Consider the following 16,402-nt stretch of genomic DNA (forward strand, 5'->3'; position numbering starts at 1 on the left):
CTTGACCGTGGCGGCCTCTTCCTTCCCGAGGTTTTGATCGGCTACGTCTGCGACGATTTCCTTATCGTCCTGGGTCCGGGGAACGTCGAACATGATGATCCTGGGGTTCCTCTTCGGCGCAGGGGCCACAACCAGTCCAGCGGCTCGGAGCTTGTCGTCGGCCATGAGGGTGGCGACATCAGACCTATTGGCCGTGACCAGGGCGACGCCGGAGCCCTGGGTTTTCCGAATTCCCTTGATCCGGAGGTCATGGGACCTTGGGGACACCAGCTGGAAGACGGCCTCTTTGGTCTTGTCGCTGTCGTCGAACTTCGTCTGGTCCGTCGGTGTTATGATTACGACGTTCGGCGGGTCCTGCTTTTGGGTTGACCTCGCAGCAATCGCCGACTTGACCCCAACCCGCTCCGCGTACGTGGGTGGCTTCCTTGTGGTGGCGGCGGCTGCGACGGCGACGGCGGCGGCTTGCTCCTGGAGGGCCTGGCAGGAGCGCGAGTGCGCCTTTGTCTGCTGCTCGGCTTCATCGAGGCATCCCTCCAGCTTACTGCAATACACAAGCATTTTTACCAGGTAGTCGTGCAACTTGGTAGCCTGCGTGCACAGGGCGTGCACCACGGAGGGCGAGATCTCGTTCTGCGGCAACGTGATGGTATGCATGAACTGCCGGTACGCCTTGGCCGCGCTTGCCCTGAACGCGACCGCATTGGTGTCCTCCTCTGACGCTTTGTCCGGCGATCGCTCTGGTGTCTGGTCCTGGGTCGGTTGTTTGTCCTTCCTTTTCTTCTTTGTCTTCTTCCGGCTGATCTCCATTGGCGGTCGGAAGGTCTGGTCAGAGGTGGCAACGGTCTCGGAGTCAGTGTCCTAGAGTACCCTCTTCTTCATGCGGCGACAGTCGTAGATAGGGACAGAAGTCTCTAGTGATTTTTACGTGCGGCACCTGCCCAAAGGCTTATCCACACGGCCCCCATGGGCGCGGAATTGAGATACGCTCAATAAGCGCGCTCCCACATGCCAAGCCATGCAGGAGCTACCAGTTACTACGAGGACGCGGACTCTCGTCAGCAGACAACTGGTGGTGCCGAGTCCTTTCTATGCTCTACCGGCTCAGCAGGTCGGTTCCCGAGCTGAATACCGCAGCTCACCCGTCGAGGCTCCTAACAAATTGAGAGGGGGACAGAACAAGGAGGGAGGGAAGAGGTAAGGAAAGGAAAGGAAAGAGCCTCTGGCCAGCTTTAGCCATTTACCACTGCCCCCTCGATGGGCCTACCCACTGCCGGCCCGAGGTATCCCGAGCCAGATGGCCGGGACCTCGTGGGCACGCCGACACCCGAGGTACCAGTATTTAGAAGGCTGACTGGTAGGACCTGTCGTAGCTACGCTAATACCATGTTCGGAGACACCGCATCTCCAGCATTGGTCGGCTAGCGCTTCGGGGTCGTGTAGTCGCTACTCTACAACGCCTAGTACTTAAGGAATCAGCAGAATAGGACCCGGCAAGCCGTATCCTACCCGCCTTTCTGCCTGTGTTCAGCGCCCTGCGCCACGTAGATAGGGACAGTTTAGTGTGAATCCGGCCACCACGAAGGTGACGCGGATATGCTTCCTCGCCCGTTCGGGCATACACAACTAAATTTCCATCTACTTCCAGCGGCCCCACGTTCAAGGGAAAGGGCCGAGGAAAAATCCGCACGTGCCATTGAGACGTTTACAATGGACGAGTTCTTTAGCCGCCAGCGAATTTCAGTTTCCATCCATCTGCTGGCGCCCACGGGGAACCACGGGGAGGCGAACTCGTGACGCGACGACTCGCGTCCACTAAGCGAAGACCTAGGAAATCGGGATGGGTGTTGGAATCAGGATTTTTCCTACCGGAAGCCCTTTAACCAAAGGGTTTCCCGGCAGAAGGATGCGAATACCTGGAAGACCTTTTCTGACGACACGAAGTGTTGTGCCGCCTCAGGCCATTTCCAGCTTCCGCTAGGGGTCATGTCCCGCAGAGCCTCTCTCTGCGGGTCGAAGTCCTTGCAGTGGAGAAGGAAGTGGTCTACCGTGTCCGACCCGTGACCACACCCACACGCCTCACTGTCGGCAACCCCGTACGCGAAGAGGCGCGAACGAAAATTCCCATGTCCAGTGAGGACTTGTGTGGTGTAGTTTTGTTGTTTCAGCGTTAATTTTCTCAGTTTTGAACATTTGCTCTTTCATTGAGTTATTCACCGTGCGATTGGACCTTTTCATATAATGAAAAATTGTTCTAGGCGTCTCAATTTCACTTGTGGTTAATCTACCTGTATCTTTTGAATAAGTAATATCCTCAAGTGGTTCTGGAGCAACTGGGTTATTTGGGTTGCAAATTTTTCTTAAGTATATTTCGTCCTCCTCACACTGAGTGTGTGTCTCTCTAAAAGCTATTTCCGCTAAATGACAGTTGCATGCATCCCAGGGATCCTATATGGTTTAAAGTCAAAGTACTTAAGCTGGTCGCTGTCCCTTTTGCTACACTGTAAAAGTCATCTGGAGGATTTTTTCCCTGAGGTCTAATAGCACTAGTCTCGACTCCAAATTGACTTACAAAACCTTGGTCTTGATACCATGAAGTGTATTCTGAATAAAATTTTTCATAAAAGAAAGTCTTTTCCAAACTCAAATTAATTCCTATTGCTGCTAAAGCTCTTCGATTTATCTCTATACATTCAATGAGGGATTGAGTGTCTGCCCCAACATAAATTGTAGTTTAATCATCACTTGATCGGAGAGTTTTAGCTTGTTGGGCTTTGTGATCTAAGGCATATCCTGTTGCTAATAAACCTAATGTCGTACTTCCTGCATTTAACATTCCCATGAGCATGCCAGGGCTAGCTTCCAAGTAGTTTTCTGTGTCTATTCTTTCTCTGGTGTCCTTCAACCAATTTTTAGTTTCTAAGTTAAATCGATCTAAAGAATCAGTGTTCCAGTTTAACCTATTGTAGTAAAAATCATTGACAGCGATCGGCCCAACACCCATTTGTATTCTTTTTACAGCCCTAATCAAATGAGCTGATAATGCTATTTCCTGAAAAATGAGTGCAAATTCGGAGGGTTTAGGGAGACCTAAGTGCAAGCGAATTTGAGGTTCAAAGAAGACTTTATGCATCATGGCAAAAGCTGTTGGTGATAGACATTCATTCCATTTAGTTGCATCTTTTGTTCCTTGGATCTCAACAACTGTACCAGTTTCGGACAAGCCTATATCTCCTAAGTTATTTATTATCTTTGCTTTCTTTTCTTCCCCTCCTACCGAAATAGTGGAGCCTTGAATAATTTTCCCTAATGATAAGTGAAAATCTTCTATGATGTATAAGAAAATTCGAAGAATCATGTTTGCTGACGCTATAGCTCTTCTATTCAATTTCCCTCCTTCTTTGTGTTTTAAATAAGAAGCAAATGATCTAGCGTAATCCATCATCTGTTTCCTACAAGCTTCACCTGTTAGTGTTTTATTTACCCATTTACTATGCTTTTTCTCCTTTTGAACTCTCATTTTGAGCACTCTATCATATTTTTCTTCTATACTTGTAGTTTCAATTATTGCAGGTACCGTTAACTCTTTTTCTTGCATAGCCAAAAAGAAATATCTGATCCATTCCAAACAACTTATGGAGCCCACTGAAAAAGTATTTCTATAGAAATCATACATTCGTTTATAAGCAACGCTAGCTGCTACACTTTGGTGAGTGAAACAATCAAGTGTTTGTCTACCTTTTGTTAAGATGTCTGAATTAGTATGCAAGGCATGTTCCATGGTCCTTTCAACACAACTGTCTATGGCTGAAATGTTATTTTGGAGAAATATCATGGCCATTTTCTTCAACTCGTCCGGCATAAAATTTGCATGAGTCTCATTCATCGGAAAGTCACCATCCTCTACCTCCCAATTTAATCTCTCAATATTGTATCCATTAATCTCCAACACTTTGTTACTCTTTTTCTTGTTATATGCAAAGCTCGGTTGACAGTCTCAACAACTTTTGGTCCCTGGGAGCCATAACCGTGGGGTGGTGTGTTCGTATAGATATATAAACCACTTATCAGTCCTAAATTGTTTGTTAGTTGATCAATTGGTGTTTTGCAGGAAAGATGAAATTTGTGTTGGGAAATCTTGTTGACTAGTCCTGCTAGAAAAAAAAATCTGAGCCCGGGGTATTTTTTACGGACGATTTGAAAGGTGGTGCATTGGTAGCTATGGAGTTATTCTGTTTTTTTTTCTTGCTACCTCCATTTCTTCGGCCACCTGCACCGGATTGTCAGCAAAGGCCGAGATAGAAACATTTTCGTCACCCATCATAACGCCCTCCGTTGTCTCGTCTGTGGTCTTCATTATATGAGTCGGCTATGATGCTAAAGGTCTGCTTGACCCCTCTGTTCAGGACCAGTCATCGTACATGTCCCTAATATACTTTCTGATGATTGCCGGAATGCCCTTAAGCACCAGCCTATTCTCCTTAGCTGAATGGGGGACGGTATCAAAGGCTTTGGCTGTATTGATGATAGTCACCACGTCACCTGTTTTCTCTTTCGTCACTCTCATGACCCTGGCCAATATGGAAATGTTAAGCTTACAACCATCCTTTTTTTTGTGAATCTCTTTTGTCTAGTGCTGTTCGTAATTTTGGTTCGTAATATTTTTTCTAGTGGGCGAGAAAATATCCTACCCAGTAGCGATTCTATAGCAATAAGCCGCCGGTTTTGCACATCTTTAGAATCTTTACCTGGTTTTGGTATGAGAGTGGTTCTACCCCCCCCCCCCCCAATTGTGTTGTGTAGGATCCGAACTGCACTAATAGGTTGTAAAACTTGACCAGGGCATGAAGGAGTGAGCAACATACTCGTCCCAGAGGTAAGATGGTCTGCCTAGCCCGCAGCAGCATACGTTACGATTGGAAGGGACAGTCTGCGGTACATATATATAGTACGCATGGCCCGATGTCTCAATCCCCAGTTCGACTTGGCAATCTTTGCTAGCGTATTCAGCGTTCGCACAGACTTAGCACTCAAGTACTCAACATGGGAATGAGTTTCCAGTCCGTAATCGAAGTACACATTATGATACCTCACGGAATCTTTCTTGGCGATACTCCGATCACCTACTTTTACAAAAGGCAGCGTTTCTCTATTGAACTAGCCTTTCAAGAACACCACCTTGGTTTAGGCTGCAGACATCGACAATTTTTGCTGGTCGCACCAGCGAGAAATGATGTCCGCCACCAATTGGAGAATGCTTTCTAGATCTGCACTGTTATTCGCGTAGACCAGGACGAGCAGATAGTCTGCATAGGCTACGAGCCCGCAAGAAGGCCCGGTGTTCGATAGGAGACGCAAAACCTTATCGAAGATTCAGTTCCCATAGCTCGCACCGAGAATCGATCCGTGTGGACAACCTTTGTTGACTTTCTTCCTCATTGCGTTGAGTATGCTCGGCCACCAGACATTGTCAAAGGCTTCAGCGATGTCGAAGAGCAGACCCATGACATACTTTTCTTCACGACTGGACACAAGCTCCCTCAGCTTTACCACGGCATCAGTCATGGATCGCTGCGGCCTGAATCCATATTGCTGATCGGAGGCGTAGTCTGGGTGCCAGAACAAATTAGTTAATCGCATCACGATCAGCTTCTCCAAGACTTTACCTACTACCGAGAGTAAGCAGATTGGCCTGTAGGACTGCGTCCTAGGTCTGTCAGTCCCTTTCAGTTTCGTAATAATGGACCTAAATTTCCATCTAGCAGGAAAGATTCCGTGTTCCAGGCATCCGTTGTAGAGTCGGAGGAGTTCATGGCGGATCATTCGACTCGAGCGTTTTGAAACCTCCGGCTCAATTCGGTGAAGGTCCAGATACTTTCCGCTCTTCAGTCGGGTTGACCGCCGCGCTAAGCATCGAGTGAGTGAAAGGAGTTGCGTTCTCTCTTACCGGCGCGGAAGCAGCTTCCCTCCTGACGCGCACATGATTCAGAGAGTCGTTCTCGGTCGAGTCGTCTGGAATTAGCGGTGGAGTCCCAGTCTGTCGTGAAACCCAGGGCAGTACGAATGTTAGAGACGACTGCGCCAATGGTCATCTTCTGCCTTGTGATCTTATACATAACGACGCAAGGTTCTAGTAGCTCTAATAGCGGCTTTGTAGGTCTTTCTCTGTTTAAGATACTCGGTCCTCGTGGCCACCTTCTGCTTATCCGAACATGCCTGATTCTGGGAGGCTCGTCTAAGTTTGCGGACTCGCCTCTTCTGTCTTGTCAAGTCTGCAGTCCAACATGGGACGGATTTTGAGTGCCATCGCTTGGTTGGCATTGAGGAATTACACGCTTGGATGATCGTCTTTTGATCTTCTGTGCAAGATGTTCGACTTCCCCTCTATTCAGTGGAACTGGGGATAGATTCCTCTTGCATTACAGCAGCGCCTTATCGGACTTGTTTGCGCTTTCGAGCCGGTATCTCGGTTTCGTCAATGCCTATCTTCAAAGAAAACTCTATCACTTGGTGATCACTAGTCTTCAGATCCTTGCGGACTTTCCAACCTCGCACTTTGTCGCATACATCAAGTGTAGCTAGTGTGACGTCGATGTAAGACTGTCCACTAGGGCTGGAAAACGGCTGAGCGTTTCCAGCCTCGTTCAAGACAACCAAGCCATGGCTCACGATAAACTCTTCGAGTTTACGGCCTCTCGCGTCCGTCTTCGCGCTACCCCACAGGGTTGATTTTGTGTTGACGTCGGCAGAGATAATGACTCGGCTGTGCCTCAGTGCATTAAGAGCTCTCCCCAATCGTGCCAGACCGGATTCAACTTCTTCAGAGCATTGGAAGTACTGGCTGATCAGAAAGAAACTCCCAAACGAGCCTGAAATGCTAGCACAGGATATATTCGTGTCGCAAAAGTTAGACACCTTAACCACGGTTAGATCCGGGTTTCTGATCGCTATTGCAGCCATCTCCGGATTACCTGCCGTGATCTCGGATGCCTTACCCGGAAGTTGCTTATCTTGCGAAGCGATATCAGGGATTTTGGTCTCGTTTATTAGATTTCTTAAAGTAACGTTTTTTTATCTCGGTATAATATTGTAGAGAGCGAGAGAGAGGGGATTCAGCGGTTGTTCTCTCTCTTGCAAAAACGATGTTCCTCGCGCGCGTTAAGGAAGTGTTTTTGGAGAGAGACGGTATAATATTGTAGGGAGTTAGAGAGAGAGAGAGGGGATGCAGCGGTTGTTCTCTCTCTTGCAAAAACGATGCGGACAGAGAGAGAGAGATGTATTTTTTCCACCTTGCAACGGTTTGTTGCCACATCCTTTCCATGATTAGGAAGTCTCCTTTCCCCAGTTTTTTCTTTGCAGTAACGATGTGGACAGAGAGAAAGAGACATTTTTTTCTCTCTCTCGTTTACTGTTTTTTGCATATTTGCCTTTCCCTCTGCAGCGAACATTTTATTCGCTACTGAGTTGGGAATTGATATGGAATTTGAAAGTGTCATTGTTGCAATCGTTTGCAACGTCGAAGAAGTTTGTGGTTTTGTATCCGGAGAGACTCGCGGATGCTTTACCCGGAAAGTCGCTTGCGAAGCGATATCAGGATTTTGGTCTCGTTGAGATTTATTAAAGTAAGGTTTTTTATCTCGGTTTTTTTCTCTTGCACCGCATTCTCTTTTGCAGCAGTTTCGCTATCTTGCAACGATATGGATGGAGAGATGTATTTTTCTACTTTATCGTTTTGGAGAGAGAGTGAGATGGATTATAACGATGTGAGAGAAGTGTATGTGTGCATGTTAATAAATAGACGAAGCCTAATGCGGAGCAAATCAAATCGTTGTGACAAAGTGAGCACGCACCTTCTACTGAAAAATATTTTAACATATGTCAAAAGTTGACTTTATCATTGATATGGATGAATTAAATATCCATAAAAATATTTGTTTGTAAAGAAATGGCGATCGCGAACGTGCCCACAGGCTACGCTGCCCGCTATGAGTTTGAATTAGACGTCCAATACAGCGATTTGAGCGATGCTGACAGGAAATCTGCATGGTATGTCTCGAGTTTTATACACGGGATTCCATTCAAAAAATTTTCCGGGCAAGATAATTATAAACAAAAACACATTGGAATGTTAGTTAAACTTTTTATTCGCGGTTTCAAGGATCCCGTAATCGCGTATAAGGGGGGTCATATTGAGAGGGATTTGTTAAGCCAAATTGGCGTGCGACATGTGAATTTAGAATCTTTTGGTTGCTCCAAATTCGAAATTTTAGCCGCGGACCCGAAGTATGGGCCAATAGACCCACCATGCAGGCTTCATTGTTGGACATCTAATTCAAACTCGAAGCGGAAGGAACCTCAATAGTGTGCTCTCAGTGAGGTGCGAATCTCTTTCGCAATTGGTACCAGCAAGGTAATTTTTTTATTTTTCATTCTTTATTTTTTTTATTTTTTACAATTATTTTTATGGTGCATTTTTTGTAGAAATAGAGCGAAAGCCGTAAGCCTGTGTGCACTCCTCAGCGAGGTGCGAATCTTTCGCAATTGGTACCAGCAAGGTAATTTTTTTTATTTTTTATTCTTTATTTTTTATTTTTTACAATTATTTTTATGGTGCATTTTTTGTAGAAATAGAGCGAAAGACGTAAGCCTGTGTGCACTCCTCAGGGAGGTGCGAATCTTTCGCAATTGGTACCAGCAAGGTAATTTTTTTATTTTTTATTGTTTATTTTTTATTTTTTACAATTATTTTTATGGTGCATTTTTTGTAGAAATAGAGCGAAAGACGTAAGCCTGTGTGCACTCCTCAGCGAGGTGCGAATCTTTCGCAATTGGTACCAGCAAGGTAATTTTTTTTATTTTTTATTCTTTATTTTTTATTTTTTACAATTATTTTTATGGTGCATTTTTTGTAGAAATAGAGCGAAAGACGTAAGCCTGTGCGAATCTTTTTTTGGTCGAGGTGATATCCTCGGGAGAAAAAATTGTAACAACGTGCCGATCGGTGTTGATACGATGGATGAGAAGAGGTATGTATAATAATTGTTATTTAAAAAATTAAAATTAATTTTTTAAATAACGATTATTTTTTAATTAACAGCGTCTTCTTGAAGAGGAGGAGGAGGAGGAGGAGGAGAAGGCTTGCGATTGCCATCAACGGCTCAGTATCACTGTGCCCTCAGCGAGGAGCGCGTCTTTTGGAAGTAGTTCATGGAAGGTAACGTATTTTTTTCCTTTTTTAGTTACTATTATTTTTCATTTCCATGGTACCTTTTTTTGCAGAAAGAGATAATGATGGATTATCGACGCGAGGAGGATAGGCTTCGAAGTTTTGAATTTTGACCAATTGAATATATTCAGCCGGAGGAGCTTGCAGCCGCAGGATTTTACTATCTGGGGTAGGACGATTTTGTCGCATGTTTTGCATGCGACATCGAATTGCATCGGTGGCAGCATAACGACAAGGCTATGTCGGAGCATCATTTCTGGTCAAGAAATTGCCCATATGTACTGGGGAGAAATTGCGGCAACGTGCCGATCGGTGCTCATCCAACAATCATTTCAATATCACTACCACCATCAAGAAGCGGTGTGGACGAGTGCGGTATCTACGATTATACCATGGATGAGAAGAGGTGTGTATAACAAATGTTATTTTAAAGAAATTAAAATTTATCTTTATAGGACTCTTGAAATTTCGCGCACATGTCGTAGAGCAACGCGTATTTATCCTTTTCGAAATCGATGTCTAAATCGTCGTAGGGATACATTTCCGAGTTCAAGTAAAGTCGAATATTGGATAAGAAGCAGGAATCGAATTGGGTAGCGTTTTTCTTTAAATCATTTTTCCTTTCGGTTTGTGTGCGAATATCACGTATCGCGGTTTTTCCATTTGCGGAGCCGTTTTTATCGCCCACGTGTGCTTCGTGGTTGTTTGCAGCATCGGATATTCGTACAGTTCCCACGAACGGAAACTCATGCTGATCGATCTTTCGCTCTCAAGAATACGCAGCATCGACAACTTGTGTATTTCGTCCAAAGAAACGTGCGGCATTCTCCATTGAATTTTATGCAAATCCAGGACAGGTTTCACATTGTCGGACCAGCTTCGTAGCGCGTTAGCGTCGTTGCGCGCGCGAATCAAAATCAATACGTGCCGAGCATTTATTACAACGCGTTTGTAATCTTCGCAGAAGCCTAGCAATGTGTTCATAGGCATACAAAAGTTGAAATTTCGAAAAATCGTAGGCGTTGCGATGAGATTTTCCCTCCATTGATCATCGTTTCTGTACATCCAGCCCGCGTTGGACAGCGCGTTGTTCTTCGTAATGTTTAGACTGATGTAATTCTTCAAGGTCGTCGTTGTACCGGGATTTCTGGATCGATCGATTTCCACTTCGTTCAGTTCGTAACGTATCTCGTCGAACATAAACGCTACCGCATTATTGTCTAGAGCTACCGTGTCGTTGGCCAATCCTCCCGGTAGGCTGAGTCTTCCCTCCACGAATAGGAAGCTTTTACACGGAAGAGTGTACAAGTCTTGATGTTGAATGGGTATTCTTATCTCATCGCTGTTTCCAAACGTAGTGTTGGCGTACGGATTGTAGGTATGCAGGTCGATCTTTGTTATTCGATTGTCGAAGATTGGTGCTTCGGAGATGTTGAAAATTTCGTACGACATGATGCGGGAGCGCGCGATTACTTGTTAACGACAAATCCCAAAGATTGTAGATATTTAACGTTTCGTGCAGTTAATTTCCACGTCTTCTTCTTCTCCTTATTATTATTATTATTATTATTATTATTATTATTATTATTATTATTATTATTATTATTATTATTATTATTATTATTATTATTTTGGAACGATACACCGTTTTTGAAGCTTGGCGTATTATTGTGAATTAGCATGACATTTCTTTACCGAGGTTATGAGATGGTTCGACGAACGTGCAACCGTATCGTGATTTCTTCGTTTCGAAAATCAATTAAACGTCCCGACTGGTCCACAATGCGAATCGTTAAATCATCCATTGACCGTGTGACGGTCGGAAGGTAAATGACTCGTGCCGGCGTTTCCGATATTTTATACCCTGGCGACACGTTGGGCGCGAATTCGTGTATCGTGTGAACCAGTTTCCCGTTATCGTACGAACCGGTGGTTACGTTGCATTCTATTCGAATAATATTCGTATTAATGATATTCACGGGGGTGTCCGATATATGCCATGTGTTTGGTGATAAAACACGATTCATAGAGAATCCTAGAATAGGACCCACGTTATTAGGCTTTGTAAAACTTATCTTATATGCGCTTTTAATTTCGCTTTTCATAGTATTGTTGTTCGCTCGCAAGATCAGCGGGTATTCCGGATCGTTCTTATCTTTGGCTGCAGGATACCGCATGCTTATCTCGCGCCTCAAGTAAGCGTTGATCGTCTCCAGTTCGTACGAACCATCCGGGATGCTTATCTCCTCATCTTTGTCGTCGAAATAAAATTTATTGTTTCCAATATTCGAACTGATGTTTGGTATCGTGTAATAAGTTTGTAAATCGAGCAGACCCAGTTCGTAGTTGGCATTGCTCCGATCTATAGGCGGGAAGTACTTGGACGATAAAACGCTACTTCTTCGCGATGACGTGAACGTGTAGGACATTCTTGCGGCGGTGGCGGTAGAATGATTAAAAAATACTATGTCAGAGATTCCCGCAAAAATTTTACACACAATTGTCCACATACGCTTTCGTTGTAATTTTGATAATTCTTGCGATTGTATGAGATTGCCGTGTTCGGTCCGAAGTATAGAATTAATTCGATTGGTGGCTGAAGATTTCCAAAACTATCGAAGTAGCTGATTCGCGATCCGTCGCGATCCGTCGTTGAGTTATCTTCTTTTTCCTTTCGTCTTCCTTTATTCCTTTCCTACGCTTGTACGGAGCAAGATATTCTCCACGACCCTCCATGGCACGATTGTGTCGTTCCATTTTTTCCAATTGTTTCTTCGCAGCTTTCGCCTGGTTTATCGTTTTAGCCACTGCAGCAGCACCGCCTGACAATGCTCCCAAAGCTCCCAAAGCAGGAAACAGCAGCGGTAGAAAACCACCTCGTTTGTGCAATTGGTAGAATTCTTCGTATATTGTACAATAGCTACTGTCGTTCTTCTTCTTCTTCTTTTCTTTGACCGCTCGTCGACCCTTCTTCCTTATCAGACCTATACCTAATCTTGTCAGGGGATGTCTTTTACCAGTCTGTAGCGGTATACAGAGCTGTTTCTTACCAGTCTGTAGCGGTATACAGAGCTGTTTATATCAGTCTGTGGCGGTATACAGAGCTGTTTCTTACCAGTCTGTAGCGGTATACAGAGCTGTTTCTTACCAGTCTGTAGCGGTATACAGAGCTGTTTCTTACCAGTCTGTAGCAGTATACAGAGCTGTTTCTTACCAGTCTGTAGCGGTATACAGAGCTGTTTCTTACCAGTCTGTAGCGGTATATAGAGTTGTTTATACCAGTCTGTAGCGGTATATGAAGCTGTTATGTCAAAGGTTTTTTGATTGATAATGAACAAAAAAAATGTTCGTGCGTTAGTTACATGGAGATGTACTCTATCATTAGAATACGAGAAGACTGATATCTGTGCAGTTGATACCGGAGAATTTCGCGCGGAAATGTTCTCTCGGGACTGCGAATCGAATGATCGTTGGAGAATGAGTGCTGATGCCATCACGTCGTCGTATGCGTCAGTCACTTCTTCGCGCTCGCGCTCTAATTCATCGAAATCTTCTATCATCATAAGAACATCTCGATCCGCGTTAAAATTTTCAAATGACTTGCGGAGTCTACCGATTCGATCATCTAATCTGATTCTATCTTTTTCTGAATCGACGTATGATTCAATGAAATTCCGAAGCCACGTTATTTGTGACTTGAATGAGCGGCGTTTCATTTTTAGAGCGCGAATTTGTTGGTCTCGGTCCTCAACTGAGGTCGAAATATTAAATGATGCGATGTAAGTGGATGGGAATCACGAAAGGAATGATCACGTTCTTATTAAGAAATAGCAAGTCCTTTTGGACGAGATTACCTTGCACGATGTCCTTGCGTGATGGAAGCGTCTCTGGACCGAATGATTGCCGAAGACATATCTCGATACTCTGCAAGGCTGGCTGCTCGAGTCCTGGAGCGATTCCCAAATCCGGCTCGAAGGACCAAAAATGTAGCGCCGTGCTTTTACGGCGCCTTGTTTGACGCGCGGGGATCGGACGCAACCCTACCGGGGTTGTAAGGCCCGGGTTTCACTGTTTGAAGACGCGTCAGTTTACACTATTTATCGGTCCGATATTGACCGATTTCGAATGAACGAACGATTTAACGTCACGAGAGAGCTAACAATTTATGCTCTTCGTACGGTTTACGCGACGTCCTCGAATGTTGGACGTCGTTATACGAATGAATGCGATTGAGTCTCCGAATGATTGAAACTTGAAACGAATTGAAACTCCGAAACGAATGACTCTCCGATTGAGAAGAGTGAGTCTCCGAATGATTGAGACTTGAAAACGAATTGAAACTCCGAAACGAATGAGTCTCCGAATGAGAAGAGTAAGTCTCCGAATGATTGAGACTTGAAACGAACGAGTGAGACTCCGAATGAGAATATATCTATATTTGTGTGTGCCTCGACTGCTCGCGTATTTTATACATTTTTCCCCACTTGAGATTCCTGAAGGAACCTCCACCTCCATGCCGGGATGCATTGATTGGTTTTCTCGAATCTTATGATTTTGCAATCAGCGTCCTCCAAACTTTTTGTCATCACCCTCTCGTACCGTCCTTCAGTCTGGAGGTCCTCTGGGCCTTGAGATGTCATCCCCGCGGCGGTTGGGACTAACTATCCCAAGACGCGTTCAAAAATCTCAAGTGTTATTGCGGGATTATTTTCCGGGCCTTTCGGATTTACGACGTGTCGCGATCATTAGAAAAGACGGAAGACACTGCCCAGATGTTCGGCAGCTGCAAAAAAAGGTTTCCGTCTCCTCAGATGACCCACGCTTGTCCGTGCCATAAACCCGGGGGCCCCATTACACAGCCGTGTCCATCGCCGTTACGGCCGCGGATGCGGTGGCGTCTGGGGTCTTGCTAACTCCATCCGCCCCCGCGGTTGCGGCAGTAGCATCAGGCGATGCCGCCTTTTCGTTGCTGGCCACGGTGGTCGCTGCCTTGGCCATCGTGATTTCCCTCCCTTTATTATTCAACCTGGCAGACGGCCTTTGGCCGCCTCCCTTGCCTCGCCTCGCACTGCCAGGACACGCCCGACTGCCGAGGCGGTAACCAGACTGCTTGCCCGCGCCCGCACAAAGCGGGCAATTGGGCGTGGCCGCACAGACTGCCATCTTATGGTCCCGACTGCCGCATCCATAACAGCAGTCGGACCTGTCCTCGGCAGCAATGCACCGCTGCCTGGTATGGCCAACACCAAAGCAGCGGTAACACTGCAGAGGCCGGGCACTCAGGGCCTCCACGGCCGCCTGGGTCCAGCCGACAGTTATCCGACCCGCGACCGCAACCTTGCGAGCGGCCGCGGCAGGACATCGGACCCAGAGAGTAACCAATCCCGAGGGGGAAGACCGGATTTCGCCGGTATGAATGTCCCCCTCGCTACACCCGCCCACGCGGGCAACAGCCGTAGCGACCTCCGCCGGCGTGGTCGAATCGACCAGGCCGCGCACCCTAAGGTCGACTTTTTTGACCGGACGCGCGACCTTTACGCCGGTTCCCGCCAGCGTTTCCGCCACATTTGTGGCGAGGACGGTGGCCTTGGCGGCCCCATCGGTGCCAGGGACCTCCAAAATTATCCCCCCAGCCACCGCCCTTCGCGGCCTCAGCGAGGCGATGCCAATTTCTGCCAGGTCCACCTTGGACCTGGCAGTGGCCGCCGTGGCCACCCGTCCTTTTTTATTCACGGCCGCAGTGGACCTGGCAGCCGTCTTTTTGGCTTTCCGGCCAACCACCTGAGACCACGCCTCCTGGTTTACAGGCGCGGCGGAGGGTGGTGCCAGTTCAGCTCGCGTGCGTGCGGGCTCCGTCTGAGCCGCTTTAGCGTCTGCAACTTTCCCCTTCTTCCTGCCTTTCTTCCTTGTCCGCCCCTCCCTGTCCGAAGACTGAGGGGGGACCGACGGCCCAGGTGCCACCGATCGCAGGACAGAATCCACCCGCGGCGCAAGCTCCCTCCTGAATGACGCCAATTTGGCATCTATCAGGGCGCCCATTTGCGCCAGCAAATCTGCGGGCGCAGCCGCAGGTGGGGGCCAGGACTTTTCCCGCCCGGAGCGATGGCGATCCCGGGCACCGACGATCGGTGGCGATACTGAGCCTTCTCCCGGGCCCGGCGGCGGAGGCATTGCGGCAGCAGCCGTTCTTGCCTCCACCACCTGACAGAGTCGGGCCACCTCCGCCCGCAGCTCCGTCATTTGCCCCCTGAGGACGGCATTTTCGGCCTCCAGGACACGCGTGGCGTCGGTAGGTGACCTCACTGCCAGCTCCGACACCCCCACCCTGCCGTTTAAGGCAGCCACCCTCAGGGCGCTAGCCAAGTTGCCCTTCAGCCCCTTCGATATGCCGGAGATCTTGGCCACCTCATCCAGGCTCTCCAATATAGCGGCCGCGACATCCCGCGTCGGACGGTTGCGGAAATTTTCCGCGATATCCGTCTTGTCCGGAGCGGGATGCTCGACCGCGATGGTCTCGGCACGGGGGCACCCGGGTCAAATATCGCCGCCACCTCCCTTGCCTCGGCCTCCAACTGCGAGGCCTCGGCCAGCCTAAGTTTGGCCTCTGTGAGGCGAAAATAGTCGCCGGTCGTCGGCGGCCGGCCTCTCTTCCTCGCAGACGACGTGCCCGGGACGCTCTGCGATGAGTGGTGGAGGAGACAGAGAAATCTGATTCCTCCCCCTCATCGAACTCACCAAGGCCCGCTGCGGACCTCTTTGTGCCGCGTGTTGCCAAATGCCTCCGCGACACCGGCTCTGCGCATCTTTCGAGGCGCACGATAGGCTCGCGCACCTCCCCCTGACGCTCGTTTCCCCCCTCCCCGGTTATTATTAAAGAAGAACAATCCATATTTAGTCCCACGAGTGTGGTCGGAAAGAAGGTCACCCCGGGCAGAGCCGCCATACCCGGGGAAGGCTAATACACCCGAGGGTCGCCAGGTACCCCGGGGTTGTCCGCTAAAGATTGGTGCACCCACCAACCATAGCTGGCGCTTACTCCAGCTACACCCTCATCACCGCGCAACACTGCTTGGGGCTAGGGATTTTTTAGAGAGGTTGTCATCCTCGCGGCCCGACCGGTTAAGGCAAGACCCCCGTTTCTGTAAAACATGACCACAGGTTTACGGTATGTGTCCGACT

At 47.6% G+C, this 16,402-nt stretch overlaps 1 long non-coding RNA gene across 1 annotated transcript; it reads left to right on the forward strand.

Annotated features, from left to right (window-relative positions):
• Positions 1-9,095: 9,095 nt before the first annotated feature.
• On the forward strand, positions 9,096-9,680 carry LOC143260298 (uncharacterized). The gene is made up of 2 exons (XR_013034439.1): positions 9,096-9,211; positions 9,277-9,680. It is a non-coding gene; the product is annotated as an uncharacterized LOC143260298 (long non-coding RNA).
• The last annotated feature ends 6,722 nt before the right edge of the window (positions 9,681-16,402 follow it).

The sequence above is a fragment of the Megalopta genalis genome, chromosome 11 (assembly GCF_051020955.1).
Source record: "Megalopta genalis isolate 19385.01 chromosome 11, iyMegGena1_principal, whole genome shotgun sequence".
Classification (NCBI taxonomy): domain Eukaryota; kingdom Metazoa; phylum Arthropoda; class Insecta; order Hymenoptera; family Halictidae; genus Megalopta; species Megalopta genalis.